The sequence below is a fragment of the Ixodes scapularis genome, unplaced genomic scaffold, assembly GCF_016920785.2.
Source record: "Ixodes scapularis isolate PalLabHiFi unplaced genomic scaffold, ASM1692078v2 PGA_scaffold3__209_contigs__length_174095766, whole genome shotgun sequence".
Classification (NCBI taxonomy): Eukaryota; Metazoa; Arthropoda; class Arachnida; order Ixodida; family Ixodidae; genus Ixodes; species Ixodes scapularis.
This window is the reverse complement of record NW_024609868.1, coordinates 80,555,057-80,570,694: the sequence shown is the minus strand read 5'-3', so window position 1 is coordinate 80,570,694 and position 15,638 is coordinate 80,555,057. Positions and strand designations below refer to the sequence as shown.

The 15,638-nt window shown below is 45.0% G+C and overlaps 2 non-coding genes and 1 pseudogene across 2 annotated transcripts; 2 read left to right on the top strand and 1 right to left on the bottom strand.

Moving 5' to 3' along the window:
* Positions 1-1,688: 1,688 nt before the first annotated feature.
* On the bottom strand, positions 1,689-2,568 carry LOC121837216 (annotated as a pseudogene).
* Positions 2,569-13,559: 10,991 nt separating this feature from the next.
* On the top strand, positions 13,560-13,632 carry Trnav-aac. Its single transcript has one exon. It is a non-coding gene; the product is annotated as a tRNA-Val (tRNA).
* Positions 13,633-14,272: 640 nt separating this feature from the next.
* Trnav-aac lies at positions 14,273-14,345 on the top strand. Its single transcript has one exon. It is a non-coding gene; the product is annotated as a tRNA-Val (tRNA).
* Positions 14,346-15,638: the final 1,293 nt, after the last annotated feature.

The window sequence follows — 15,638 nt, the reverse complement described above, 5'->3', positions numbered from 1 at the left end:
CTTACTATACCTTTGAATCTAGCTCTCTTAACTTTATATCAGTGGCAGGGAGGTTCGGTGTAAATTTAGTTTCCAAAGCTCAGCACAAATTAGAAAGGTTAACCTCCTTTTCGGGTGGTCCTCAGGGGTGCCACAAAAAACACGTTACAACACGCGCCGGAACTATTGATGGCGTCCGCCTAGGTGCCTAGCGAGAACAGTGGAAGAAGCAAATAATGGTTTGCACACGCAGTCATGCGTGGCTTCAATTGACTTGGCATAAAAAGAGACAGTGTATTTACGGCCTACGGCGGGGCCACGGATTGGTTGAGATGTGGTGCGGTGACGCAGTGTGTATCTACACTGAGGCTCTTGGGTTAAATCAGTTAAATCAATCAACAATCAGCAATGGTAGGAGAGTTCTAAGGGAGACCATGCGTATTTCGACCTCTGGTAATTGTATAAGCACGTTGTCCTTGGCATTGGACGGTGATATGAAGCGTATTTTGTGTCTCTAAGGTCTTGACTGTGGGTTTTCCGAAAATTGTAAGGGCTCTGCTGGAGCTGGAGTTGCCTGTTATCGCATGTGGCTGGTCAGCCCGCAAGCGAGGTCATCAGGGTAGCTGGTTGGTGTGAATCATTTGGATCTGTCTGAATCATGAACCATATGGGTTCTGTGAGTGTCCGGTTCTCGGTGACCTAGTTAAGAGGAGGTGTTTCTTTATTGGTGGTGAGGGTCTTGAGGTATATATAAGAGCGTTCGTTGTTTAAATAAACTAGCAACTGTGTTCGAGACTTGTTGTTTTGTCCATTTCTTTTATCGTTCCGTGTAAAGGAGTAAAAATGAACGGGAAAAAACATACAGACACCGGTGTATTTATTCATTTTTTTATGCATAATATAGTAGGTGAGACTGATACAGAAGCAGAAAAAAAGAAACACCAATGCTACGCACCCCTCCACACCCCCCCCCCCCCCCCCCCCCCCACCCCCCGCCCCTAAAAAAAAAAAAAAAAAAAAAAAAATTGGCGGCGGCGGCGGCGTGCTGGCTCTGGGGATTCCGGCGGCGGCGCAGGGCGGCGAGAGCAAAACAGGCGGCGGCGGCGGCGCGGCGCGGCGGCGCGCAGGTCTATGTCTAGGTGTGAGTCGCCTGAAGGCTTGCGATAAGGCGGGCAAAGGCAGATATGCTCTGCCCAACATGGCCCCGTTGCCGGTTAACAATGCTCAGCTCATCACGAAAAACACACAGACACACAAAATTACTAACAATAAACAGTGAATAGTAAAGAAAAAGTACAAAATTTTTATGCAGTAGTTACAACATCGTTGAGGTAGTTGAATATATGGCAAAGAGTAGGGGGCATTTATAAACAATAGGCTTATAACAGGTTTAAAAAAAGTGGTTTAAATTATTATGCATATATGTTTAAATATGCATTTTGTTGCGCATAATAGAAGGAACTTTTTGAATAAATATATAGTTATACCTGTAATCAGACCCAAAGTTTGGATGTCTGGATGTCTGATTAGTATATCAGATATCAAATATTCCGATTGTTGTGTACCGTAATTTGTCCTCGGCAAACGTATTCTATATTCTATGTGTCATGCATATACGCCCGTACGTTCCGCAGTGCATCAGTAGCTTTTCCGTTAGAAAGGGAAGCCGCAACAGGCGTAAAAGCATGTGTTAATTCCAGAATTTCTCATCACGCTGGAGAGAGAGAAAAATTGGTTTATTGGAAAGGAGAAGAGGTTATCCCGCGAAGATTGGCAGGATGGCTACTTCACACTTAGGGGAGGGAAAGAGGGGAGGTATAGATTATAGAGAGAGAGAGAAAAGAAAAAAAAAGAAAAAAAGGTATGTACACCTATATACATACTTATATACATTCATCTATGCACATATATACATGTATATAATATATACATGCATACACACACACACACCCATGTGCATATATATACATATATACACATACACACATATATATACATACCTATGCTTAAGGAAAAGAAAATTCTGTCCGTTATTGTTTGTTCATGTAAAAGTATGTTCTGGATTTAGAGTATTCGGTCCAGTTTTGTTTTCTTAAGAAAGCGGATGAAGGAGGTCGTTGATTTGACTCTTTCCGATGCGGAGTCCCATGGTCCGAGCAGGTGAGTCAGGGAAAGTGGTTCTCCGTTGGGAAGATCATTTCGTTGACTTGTGTATAGGCTACACTGGCACAGGACATGTTCGAGTGTGTCTGTGACGGCGCAATGCTCACAGAGAGGAGAGTCTAGCTGGCCGATGAGGTTGAGATAGAATCCCGTTGAAGCTACGTTGAGTCGTATTCGGTGGAGAGTAGTTTCAGTGCGGCGTTTAAGGCCGCGGGGTGAACGAAAGAGAAGGAAAGGGTCAATGCTGTGCAGGTGTCTGTAATAATAAAGCGGATTTGCCCAGAGGGAACTTATCATAGCTTTAGCAACGCAGTTGATTCTGGCCCTAGCATCTGTTCATGAAAATGGGATTTTTAAACCAGAATTACGTCGGTGAGCATCCTTGGCAGCTAAATCAGCACTTTCATTGCCTTGAATACCACAGTGGCTTGGAATCCATTGTAGTATCAGACTATGCCCATTTTCGATAGCCTCCTGGTGAAGTTTCAAAATCTGATGAACGAGCTGTGCATTGGCGTTCTTGTTTTTAGTGGATTTGAGGCTCTGAAGAGCTGCTCTAGAATCGGTAAAAATTGACCAATCTCGTGAGTCACATGCAGAAATGAAGCGAAGTGCTTCTCGAATTGCTACTAATTCTGCTGCTGTTGATGATGTAGTGTGACCCAATTTTCCATGAAGTCTCTCATTGATTGATGGTATTACGAAGCTGTAACTGGAGCTTTCGTCAGTGCAGGACCCGTCGGTATAGACATGTATTCGCGAACAGTGATGAACACTAATTATTTCCAAAGAATGTTGCCTCAATGCGGTTAACGGAATGTGTTTTTTGGAATATAGCCCTGGAATCTTTGTCTTTATATTAATTATTGGATAGGTCCATGGGGGCGATGAAGAGAACTCTGCTGGTTCAAAATTTTGTGGAGTGTCTAAGCTACCAGAATTAATAACTTGAGCAAATCCAGACGCACTTCTGCTATCTGCTATATATGCAAGATAGTGATCTTTATGTCTGGTGAGATGACGAAGGTGTGTTCGAAGGGTCTCTTGCAGTCTAAGGACACCTATCGGAATAACGCCTGCTTCAGCTACAGTTCCAACATTGGAAATACATTTTGGGAGCCCTAGACAGGCACGTAGGGCTTGAGCCTGTATACTCTCAAGCGCGCTTATATTTATGCGGCACATCCCATGAAGTACGGGCAGACTGTATCGCATAATGCCGACAAAAAGAGCGTTATATAGTTGGATGAGTGAAGCTACAGATGCACCCCATGTAGTTCCACTTATGAATCGTAAGAGCTGGGTAATGCTAATAAGCTTTCTTTTCAGTTGCCTAACGTGTGGTGTCCATGTTAAACCTTTGTCTAGGATAAGACCAAGAAATCTGTGAGTTTGGACATATGATATAGGGTGAGCATCAATAGTGAGCTGATGCCTAAGCGTACTTTTTCGTGTAAAAGCTATAGCTGCAGATTTTGATGGGCATAGCGATAGTCCACGGCATTTTAAGTAATTTGAAGTTATCTCAAGTGCTTTCTGTAAGCGAATCACATTAAATCGCTGCGTGATTGATGAGGTCCATATGCAGATATCATCCGCGTAGAAAGTTATTCTGACGTTTCGAGGAAGTTTGTTCACAAGTCCTATGAGAGTGATATTGAAAAGTGTGGGACTGAGAACACCACCCTGTGGCACGCCACGAGCAACAATATACTCAGCTGTTTTCCCTTCTGTCGTCACCATATGAACTGCTCTGTTTTCAAGATAGTCTAAAATCCACGCATACAGACGTCCTCCTATCCCGGCATAGCAGAGTGCGTTGCAGATAGCTTTGTGGCTTACAGAGTCAAAAGCGCCCTTAATATCGAGGAACACTGCAGTGGTGATTCTTCGAGATTTCTTTTGTTTTTCAATGCTCGTTGTGAGGTCAATGATATTATCAAGAGAGTTGCGTCCGCGTCGGAAACCTGACATAACTTCGGGGTATATGTCATACTGCTCTAGGTACCATTCAAGTCGGGTATGTATCATCCTTTCCATGATTTTTCCGACACAAGAGGACAAAGCAACTGGACGGAACGATGAAAGGTCTAGGGGGGATTTACCTTGCTTAAGGATGGGTATAATGCGCGATGTTTTCCAATCCCGGGGACCTGGCCTGTTTCCCACGATGTGTTATATAGTTTCAAGAGCCTCACTTTGCCTATTGTACCCAGGTGAAATAAGGCCGCGTAAGTTATACCGTCGGGACCGGGAGAGGTTGAGAAACGTAGTCCAGAAAGGGCCTCGTCTAGTTCTCGTATATCGAACGGTGCGTCCATGTATGGACACGCTCGGAAGGGATTGTTGGATTTAACAAGTGGAATGGTCGAATTTCCGACGTTTTCCGTGAGCTTTTTACAGTACACTTCAGCCACAGCTAGTTCCGAAAGATCTATAGTCGGAGGGCTAGTGCACGAAAAGGTTGACGCTGTTGTGGAGTCGTCCTTAGACCACGAGCAAGACTGTATATTCTAGAAAGAGGCTTACGAGCATCTAGTGTTGCGCGATGATCCCTCCAATGACGTTGGGCTAGTTTATCTAGATGGCGTTTTAAGCGTTTTTGTTGGCGTCTTACTTTACGAACATCTTCAGGATCATGTGTTTTTCTTGCCTTTCTTTCGTATCTCCTGCGAAGCGCACGAAGACGTTCGTATTCCGCGTCAACCATAACGAACCTTCGGGGTAGCTTGTATGTCTTTGTGTGTTGTTTCACAAGTTCTCCGATACCATGGCAGAAATCACCGTCGCTGCTAAATGAATCACATGCTTTTTCAAGATTAACTTTGAAAAGGCACCAATCTGTCCGTCTGATTGTTGACGATATGGTATTGGATGTAAACCTCTTAAGAAGAGTGTACGTAGGCATATGGTCACTGCTAAGGCATTCAATATCTGTAAACCATGTAAGAGAATTCGAAAGGCTCGAGCATGCAAATGTCAAATCTAAGCAGCTGCTTGTAGTGGCGCCCCGGAAAAAGGTTGGACTTCCGTCATTCAAAGTAAAAAGACCATGCTGATGCGTGAGTGTCACAAGTGAGGTACCTCGGGCGGTTGTTTTTGTACTTCCCCATAAGGGGTGATGGGCATTAAAGTCCCCCGTTAAGATGTGTGGAGAGGGGGTGTTTTTAATAACAGAGCTAATACGCAGGGAGTCAAACTGCGTATTTGGCGGAATGTATCCTACGATTAGGGTGAACATGTTGCGACCTTGTTTCACAGTTAAAGCGACATACTCGTTGGTGGCATCAGGAGTAAGGCTGTGGGAGATATAGGTAAGGTCTTTACGAATGGCCACTAAAACTCTGCTTGGAGATCTACCTCGTAGCGAGTGAAAAACCTCATAACCAGATAAACGAAAATTGTCGGCAATGTTTGATTCTGATAATGCTATAACCGGAAATTGGTACTTATACACAAATCGGCGAAAGTCGGAAAGACGGCTGCGAAGGCCCCTTGCATTCCACTGGAAAATGGTTGCTTGGTATCGAATCTTATCTATTGATAGCATGTCCAGGTTAGCAACTGGGGCCTAGGCAGAGAGTAGGCTCAATCATAGTTAAAAGTGTGAGCATGATACCTTTGAAAGCTGTGTCTTGCTTGCTGATAAAAAAAAAAGTTTTTTGCAGCTTGAAAGATTACAGGCAAAAGGACGTCAGTCGTTAGGTTGGTTTTTTCATTAAGCTGGATCGGCGATGACTCCGATCGTGGCTCCTTGAAAAGGGCTCTGGTGGTGATCGTAGGCTCGCTTTTCTTCACGGGGATAGTGAATAATCTTGATATGTTGAATAATTTCCAATTGCAGACGCGTTTATGCGGCTTCTTGGTGCTTCCCGCGTTTAAAATTCTCCCATAAGCGGAAGAATCATGTTAAGGAATGATGTGATGTTTCGTGCCCATTGGGCGTCGATAGAAGATAATAGGCTATAGGCCATGAGAGCTGCTTTTTTGAGAAGCGGTATCCAGCTTTCCCATGCATTCCCTTTGATTGGCGGAGCACCAGAGGTGGAAGTAGTCTTCCGCATTGGACCAGGAGTGACAGCCGCTGACGCCGACGGCCTTTCCTTTTCTCCCTTGAGTTCTGAAACTTGACTTTTGCGGTCAGTTGAGGGAGGGGCCCCCTTCATGAGCTTCTGTTGATTCTTCTTTACAGCTGAAGCATAGTCATGGGAGCTTGGGTTCTGCTTGTTAGATGTCTCATTTATTGTGTTCTGTGAGTGTAGAGGTCGTTGTTCAATTTCAGCCGTTTGTTTTGTTTCTGTCTTTTGTGAGACGGCGGATCTTGCAGCGCGAAAGTCAACTGCGTGTTTGCGTGCGTAGCTGCGGGTCTCACTTTCTCTCTGCCATTTTGGGCAGGAAGAGGACGTGGCAGCGTGAGCTTGACTGCAGTTCGCGCATTTTTCTTGTCCAGAACACGTGTCGTTGCTCTCGTGGGCTTCTCCACAGCGACTGCAGATGGGTGCGCGCTTGCAGTTGGCTTCGCGATGTCCATATCCACAACATTTGCGGCACTGAATTGGGCGTTCCTTGAACGGGGTCACCGGATGGCGAACGTGACCGAGATAAACAAAACTCGGCAACGTTGTTTCGCTGAATGCTATCTTTACTATGGAACTTTGTCCAAGCCGTCGACTTCTCGCCACTCGGCCTTCTGGTGATCTCACATTCTGTTCAATTTCGGCATCAGAAAGTGAGCTGTCGACGTCTTTAATTACTCCTACTGCGAAATGCCGCGGAACGGGCTCGTACGCCCGAACTTTCAAGCCGCAGATCTGAGTGCAGGCAAGGAGCGCACGGGTCGTCTGGCCATTTCGAGTGTCCACTGCGATCAGATTTAATCTGCTGTTGGGCCTAATCTCGTGGATGCATTCGGGACACATCTGTTCCAATGCAACAGACAGTTTTAGACTGCTGATCGCTGTGATTCTCTGGTTTTCAACCGCTGGTACAAAAATTACAGTCAGGCCAACTGTCGTGGTAGGCGAGTTCGTTACTGTGTCTCCGCTTTTGCTTGAACTGGAGTTCTTTTTGCGCTTCTTGGATGTCTTGGCATCGTACCATTCACCTTGGTCGGTGTCGGCGATTTCCATGTCGCTAGTTAACATTTCAGCCTTGGGTAGAGATATCTGGGGTCCGTGGTCAGGAGCTCTAACTTCAGCCAGGTTAGTGACGGAGGCTTCATTCTCTACTCCGGCGATAGAGGATCCGCAAGTTGAAGGAGGCATGCTGTAGCGCTCAGTTGGAGTCTTCTGACTTGCCGTTAGCGAAGGGGTTGCGGTAGTCATGGCCAAGTGAAATCAGGGCTTATACCCCGAGCCGATCGAAAGCCACCCCTCCGACAGGCGGAGGAAGCCTTATTAATTGTTCGCTGAAGTTAGAGTTGTCTAAACTGGCGATATTATAAATAGAAATAAGCACAAACAGATGAGCCGAGAAAAACACAGACCTGTTCGAAGCGCTTCGTCTTCCTCTCATCACGCTGGACAACTTCTTTATGGGTGTCGGCTGACGTCGAAACTACGAGAACGCAGCACCTACTCTTCCGCCAGAAACTTTTGAGACTACAGACGTGTAGTTTTCCACCGAATTACTTGTAGAGTTCTTAGTAAGCGAAGAAGCTTTGTCGGTGAGATTATTTGCAAACCTCATCAGGTCTCTTTGTAGCGTGTACGGTAAATCTTCAAATGTGGTTGATGCTTGCTGCTGATGCTGTTGACAGTAGTAAGGGGAACCCAGTTGTCATCTGTTCCAAATAGATATCTTGGTTCATTGCTCAAATTGCTCGTGAGCTCTTGAGTTGTCCGCTTGAGCGCATGGGTAGCAGATATAGCTTTCTTTGCCGCGGCTGTCAATCTTTATGTTTTAACATTTGTCAAATCCTTTGCGTCACTTCCTCCTATGCTCCTAATGCCAAAGTGTAACTCGCTGTAGTTCTTAATGACATGGTTAATGCAATCCACCTTTGTTATCATCCTTCCATATTCGGCGCTGGTTTTGAGGGCCTTTTCGACATTGGAATCGTCATCCCCACAGCTCTTCTGTATTTAGGCCATGCATCTCGCGGCTTTCTCAAAATCTTTCGTCGATGATATCAGACTCCATTGCAGTTGAAGATCCGTCCCACGTTTGAGGCAGGCATGATTGCGTGGAGTCTCGTTCTTGCTCATGTAGAAATTGCAAATACTGCAACACTTGTTACAAACAAAGAGGTATAGGATTTTATTTGTTTGTGAGCCAATGATAACAGAAACACCTGAGCTTGACGTGTATCGGTGGCCCTAACTGCGGGCACTCTCTCACTGCTTACAATTCTGTGCTCTTCTTTTTCAGCCGTGACCATTTCAGAAAGCACAATGTATTCTCACTTCAGCCTTACGCTCTCTTCACCTTTGCTGAATGCTGTCGGCGAAATGCAAGCAATGTTCACTAGGGAGAAAATTTCTTCTATTGAGCTGAACCCATTTCCGGTGCATAACGTGCCCATTGCAGCTGCTTCGTTGATGTTGGTTTACTTCGAGTGCTTAGTTGAAATGACCCGTTCTTCATTGCAGTGCGTGCACACAAACGTAAAGCAAGAGCATAAGGCCTGCCTTAGCTCATGTACAAATCGAAATGTGCCACGCGTATCCTTCGCGCAATCATGACGTTCAAGTTTACGGACTTCGGTGATGAAATACCCAACCGAAACTATTCTTCTACCTTCGACTTGAGTGGAAGAGTGCAAACCTCAACTGTGTATGGTAGCTTATTATTTGAGATACAGGCGAAGTTTTCATAGCTTGGATTTTTGGCGATGATGCTGGGCTGATTGAGTAGACTCGAGGTTGATAAGCATGATGATGGCGTTGGCCCTGGTTCAGAACAGGTTGTTCGATTTGACACGGGGCTGTGAAAGGGAAACGAAACATTAGCAAAATACGTTAATATAAATTTAAGCATCGTCACATCGAGCTAATAAAAAAACGTGTATTCTCTCATTATTTGGACTTGCACGCGATCTCACGTCGTGTTTATCTGTAAAAAAAATCGTGCTATATTGAAAAAATAAAAAGTGAAACCCGTTTAAAATTCCCTGTAACGCCGGATTAGAGCGCAGCTCTTGAGGAGGAGGATGGAAGGCTACTGAGGGATAGGTGACTCCTTGAGGTCACGTGAACTCAGGGGGGGGGGGGGTCGTGTGACGTCAGGGGGGTCACGTGACCTCGAGGGGCTCACATGACATGGGGGGGTCACGTGACCTCGGGGGGGGGGGGGGGGGGGGAGTCACGTGACCTACGTCACCTCGCGGTTACGCCGACGGCGACGCCGACGCCGCTCAAGCCGGAAACGGGCCCCTAAGAGCTGCGCTCTAATACTGCTGATAAAGTTTTTTTGTCTCATCGAAAGCTACATTGTCTTTCCTTTTTTAGATAGACGAGCTTAGAAAACAAACCAAAAGCAAATTAGGCACTACACCACAGCCGTGAGGTCGGGCTCCCCATTTATTGCGACATGGTTAGCGCTGTAGGTGAAATATTTAGCCGGTACACTGTGAAACCTAGCCTGTGGTATCTTACAAGCATCACACAGTAGTGTTACAAGACCATAGGCCGGTACGATGCTTATCGAGATTGAAAGGGGCACGTGCAGAGATCGAGCCGGAGATTCCTGATTTCCACAGTGCGAATATTCTCCTTACCGTCTTTGAGGTATGGTGTGCCAAAAAATACACGGACAGCGCCATTTTTTGCCAATACAGTTTTAAAAATTTGAACACGCTCAATTTCAACAATCTAAAATTATAACCATTCAAAATATAGTGACGAATGTGGGAACTAAAACTCATTCTGATCATCATTTGGATGTCAGTGAACAAAAATACCTTTGTCTGTGTGTTGAAAACCTCTCAATGGTCGGAAACCGTTGCATTCCCAGGTGGCCGTTCTGGTAAACAACTGCTGGAATTAGCAGATTGCGACAAATTCTAAACTAGAGCACTGCACGGGTCGGAATCCCCAGGTCCGGTTGACCCGGCCGGGTGGGTACACGGACCGTGCCCGGCCTGGGCTACAAATGTTCGTAAAAGGTGAGCCCGAGCCCGGCCCGGGCCCGACAGGTTTTTAAAATCTGAATAGGAGCCCGGCCCGTACCACCAGTTTTGCAGACGTGGTCCCGATTAAGTTTTCCTCCCCAACCTGACAGGGGCAATATAAAAGAGGGCCGAGTCGTGTCTTGAATATTTTAAAACGTTTCCGCGTCGACATGGATTGGCTGGCTTGGCTGGCACCGGCTTTGCGGGTCGGCTTGGCCCTAAAAATTTTTGTAACAATCCCGAGCCCGGCCCGGGCTTGAGAGACACAGACGCTTCGCTACCCGGCCCCGGCCCGCAGGTCGATCGGGGTTAGAGCTTTCGGGCAGGCCGGGCCAGTGCAGTGGTCTCCTCTACATTCTCCCACCATAGGTTGTTTCAAATGATTACGTTTCCTTCGTGCGAGGAAGACGCACATACTTTCCAACATTGCAGCACATCTTGCCTTCCCGGATCAATACAGATTGATTTCGCCGCTGAAGCGGCAAGTTTGTGGCAGTGTCTTCTTTTGTGTTGATGGGATTATATAACTATCAGCGTTTTACGCTAGTTGCCGCGGTTCAATAGACATCTGGGGCTAACACCTCCATCGGCCAGCTGATGAGCGAAATCATCGCGCGATTGGTTAAGTGCCGCGCGTGACGTATAACAAACGCTATAAAGACTGTGACGTTCGCCATGGAAAGACGAGGCCGACTGAACGTCGCCATCTGCGGCCCTCGCAAATTGTTTGATGACCTCATCCTCATCGTGGAGTCAAATATTACATTTATAGTTTGTCTACCCCAGCGATGTACAACACGGCTACCAGGCTACGGCCCGTCGGGTCCAACCACGAGCCCGTTAGAAACCATGCTGCGTATTCACGAAACAATATAACACGTGTATATTTAAATTGACTCATGATGGCACCCAACAGGCTGAAGCTTGGGGTTTAGCCCACCGTAGGATACGATCGAGTTTACGTATTCGATAGTTATTCAAAATAATACAGAAGGTATGCCCATGCCCGACACTTATGAGTTCTCTCCTGCTTCATTTGGGCCGTCTGTGTCGCCAAAGCAAGGGGGTGGTGGCGCCTCCCTTTAGGTGTTGTCTGCGGATTTTTAACCTCTTCGCCCTGATTCCTGAGAAGTGAAAATCGAGGGTACATACCACATATTCTGTCAGTACTTTCCACAGCTTTGACTTTGTTCCGTCCATAGCTTTGACTTCGTGTCCTTGAGCTTAGCTGCGCTCAAAGCTAGCGTAAAACGAAGAACTGATGCCGCGCACCTCTACAGCGGCTGCGCGAAATGTGTAAACTAATTTTTCTAACGTCGCCATTCATCTTTATGTGCTGTTTGTTATGTGTGAACCCCTTGTAAGTCCACAAAAATACAAAAAAACAACAACAGCTACACTGCCAAATACACGCTCAATAGTTAACCGCAAAGCACAAATTTCTAATCCAACGTTATTTTTTTATCTTTGACGACCCGCGTACAGGTAATCAAATTACGCCAAATAAAATAGTGCCCTGAGTTATTTTCTTATTGTTTCTTTTTATTTGCTATGTGTATAGTATGTGACAGCTCCTCGAGCCCTTTAATGCATTTACCAAACTGAACATTGCAGAAACAGAAAAAAATAGCACTGAACGTACTTTTTTTCTTGCTAAAAAAAGAGTACTGAGAGCTATTCTGGAGTAGGTTTGGACCACAAAATGGTACTATAAAACCTCCATGTCGATACGTGTTCCTCATCCTCCATGTTTTGTAAAAATAAACAGCTAAGAAGCCTGGGACCAGGCGCCCGACAAAACAATAAAAATAAATGCTTTTGTGCGACTTATTGGCGTATTATAGATCAAAAAGAAAATTGGGAGGCTGTCATTTGAAAGTTTAAACAACTGGTGGTATAATAATAAAACGTAATAGTAGGCATAAACCAGAACCGCAATAACAAAAAAAAAAAAAAAAAGATGTTCTGTAAAATGATTTTCTCTTTACTACCACACCACCAAAGATAGGGCAGTGGAGCGTTTCGCACTTTTTGAAGACTTCCTGACGCTTTTGTTGTAGTTTTCTTTCTATCTCAATCGAGCGGATGCTTCCTCTGCATGAGGGCCGGCGTAGTCTATCGACGTTCGACAAAGCAACGCTCCTCGCTGGGGCACGTAATTTATTTCCAGGCTGATTCGCCGAGGAAAAGAAATGTACTGTAAAATAGTTTGTTGTTGGGCGAGTTGATGACCGTTCGGATACATGGTTTTCCGCAAAAAAGACGGACACAAGAGAGAGAAACAAACATATGCGCTCGTGTTTGTTTCTCTCTCTTGTGTCCCCGTCTTTTATGAGGAAAAGAAAGCGCGACGGCGTCAATGCCAAAAAGAAAACTTTTTTTGTTCTTTTCATAGACGCCCCTAAGATTATGATCGAAGCATTTAAAAGGGCAGTAAATACAGAAAACAAAAAAAGTATGAAAAACAAAAAGCGACGCTCTTGGACGCACGGTGCCGTCGGTTATCAAATCCTCCATCTACATGACACCGCAAACAAACCGGATCGCATTTCGTAAAAACATCAAGTTTGGAGAAACTAAACAGTGACGAGGGATGACAAAATGAAAGAGAAGGCAAAATGCACACTCTATCGAGGCGCCATCACACACGACTTTATCTGCTCATGGCTAGGTCTGGATGTCGATGCGAGCGCCATCTCTTGTTCTTGAATCACACTAATAATCCGGTTTCCCTTCGCCGTTGCACTTCCAGCTTCTCCCTCTTTCACAAGTTTTACTACAGCTTGCTTAATCACGCACTTTACATTGTTCCCGTCACGTATATCTCCACGCATTGGTCATCCACTTCAAGTAACGCTTCCACGTGCCCGCACTACGCCTTTTTTTTAGCCTCCTTTCCTCAAGCAGCAGCAAACTGGAACGGCCTACCCCAACACGTCACCGTCCATGCGTATTCATGGAGGCTGTCGTTAATCACCTTCCGGTACGAATGTTTGGTTTGTTAAAATGTTTTCTTACATGTAACCCCTCCTCTTATGTAATACTTTTAACGAGGTCTTTTAAGGCAACAAAATGAAATGATTGGTTCAGCAAAGATGGATGCGTACATAAACAGGACGAACACCATGATGGTGCACTTTTGACGAGGTCTGAATGGTCCCATCAGCTGGTAGTGTCGCTGAACGAACTATAGTAACGAATCATCAAACTCCTCCCCCCCCCACCCCCCCAAACGAAAAAAAAGCCAATAAAAAAGTTTCCCTTAGATAATGTTCAGAAAGCGGAATCGGCCTCGCCTTCCTTGTCTGTGCTTGTTGTGTAGTGGTTATCACATCCGCCTAACACGCGGAAGGTCCCAGGTTCGATCCCTGGCAGGCACATACCTTTCCTTTTTTTAACCCCAGTACGTAACTTGTATTGATGTTACTGGAATGTATATTACGAATATTATACGGCAATGTGACTTAACTGTAAATGTGTGATCTTAAATCTTTAGGAAGACACGGTGGTGGACTTCGGTGGTACCAATACCTTGTTTGAATTTGGAAGGGTGGCATAAAAGTAATGCATCCAATTGTTTGTTTGCCAAAGTGACAAGCGCGTTTTCTGACAATCACTTCCGGCTTCTTTTCTGGAATCAGTGAAACCGTGTGGTATACTTCGCCTCAGCTTAAGTGCAGACGCTGCCGACGCTACGAGCTAAGAGATTATTCAAGAAGCGTCAAAATCGCAAATCACTGGGCCTCTTCTGTTAAGGATTGGTTCAGCGATGATAGCATACGTACGTAAACATGACGAACACCATGACGGTGCGCTTTTGACGTTGCCTGATTGGTCTATCAGCTCGTAGCGGCGGCTGCGTCTGGACTTAAAACGCAGTAAAATATCAAACTATAAAAAAAGCACCCCTCCCCCCCCCCCCCCCCACACACAAAAAAAAAACAAAAAAACCGACGCTTATAGAAAAAGTTTCCCTTAGGTCATGTTCACAAAGCGGAAGCGGTCTCGCCCTCTTCGCCCGTGCTTGTTGTGTAGTGGTTATCACATCCGCCTAACACGCGGAAGGTCCCAGGTTCGATCCCTGGCAGGCACATATTATTTTTTTTCCCTGAACCACAGCGCGAATCTGACTTAACTGTAACTACGCAATTTGAGAAATTTAGGAGACGCGTGGTAGAATTCGGTGGCACCAATACCTGGTTTGAATTTGGGAAGGATGCCTATACCTTATACTCAAATGGCGGTATAAAAGTACTGCATCAACGTTCTTTCACACATACCTACTTCTCTTCACCTGAAGTCCAGATACAGCCGACGGCACAAGCTATTAGGACCAATCACACAGCTTCAAAAGCGAACCATCATGGTGATTGTCATGTTTATGTACGTGTTCTATCATCGCTGAACCAATCATAAAGAGAGAAGGCCCAGTGACTTGCTCATTTGACGCTGCCTGATTGGTCACAATATTTCCTAGCGTCGGCTGCGTGTGGACTTCAGCTGAAGCGAAGTATAGTCATATCTATTTTAAGGAGGCCAGCATTTTTTATCTAGGTTCTTTTTTTTTTTTTCTATCACTGACTAAGGTCACTAGTTTTCGTTTCTTTACCATTTTGGCTTTGACTTCGCAGATTGTGTCCGACGTTTCAACTCTTCGTCCTCAGAAAAAAAAAGTAGTATTTGTCAGAAGTAATGGCAAGCTGTGACATCATGCGATAATCTCAGTCTTGGGTAAGTTACTTTTAAAAAGTAATTCGTTACAGTTACTTTCAGAAAAAAGTAGCGAAGTTACCGTTACAGTTACCGCACCAAAAGAGTAACTCGTTACAGTTACAGTCACTTTTAAAAAGTAACGGCGTTACTTTTCAGTTACTTTTCTATAACACGAACAAAAATTAGGAAAAACTAGAAAACGCCCCTCACTAAGTTTTATAGCATAAAATTAAAAACTACGCGTTTTACTTCATATTGTAACTTAGCAGAAGTTGCTTTTTGAAATTAGTGTTTGAAAATTTCCACGCCAGAGTTGTGGCGCAAATCAAAATACGAAACATGCGCAGTGCGGAGTACTGGCGCTAATCAAAATACGAAACATGAGCAGTGCCCTCCGCATGTATTGTTGTTTCACGGTTGATTCACCCTATTAAAAAGCGTTTTCACACACACAAATAAGAAAAACCACAACATATATAGTGCTTCAAGACACAAAGATGAAAGTGTTCAGTCACAAAGTACAAGCGCGTGCGTAAAGATAACTAATTTTTTTTTTCATGAAATCTACACGTGGCTATATTCGGGTTGTGACTCGTGAGAAAGAACGTATTCAGAAGTTTGTGCAAGGCCAACTTGACACTCGAAATGTCGGAATGGACAATTTGAAAAGTGC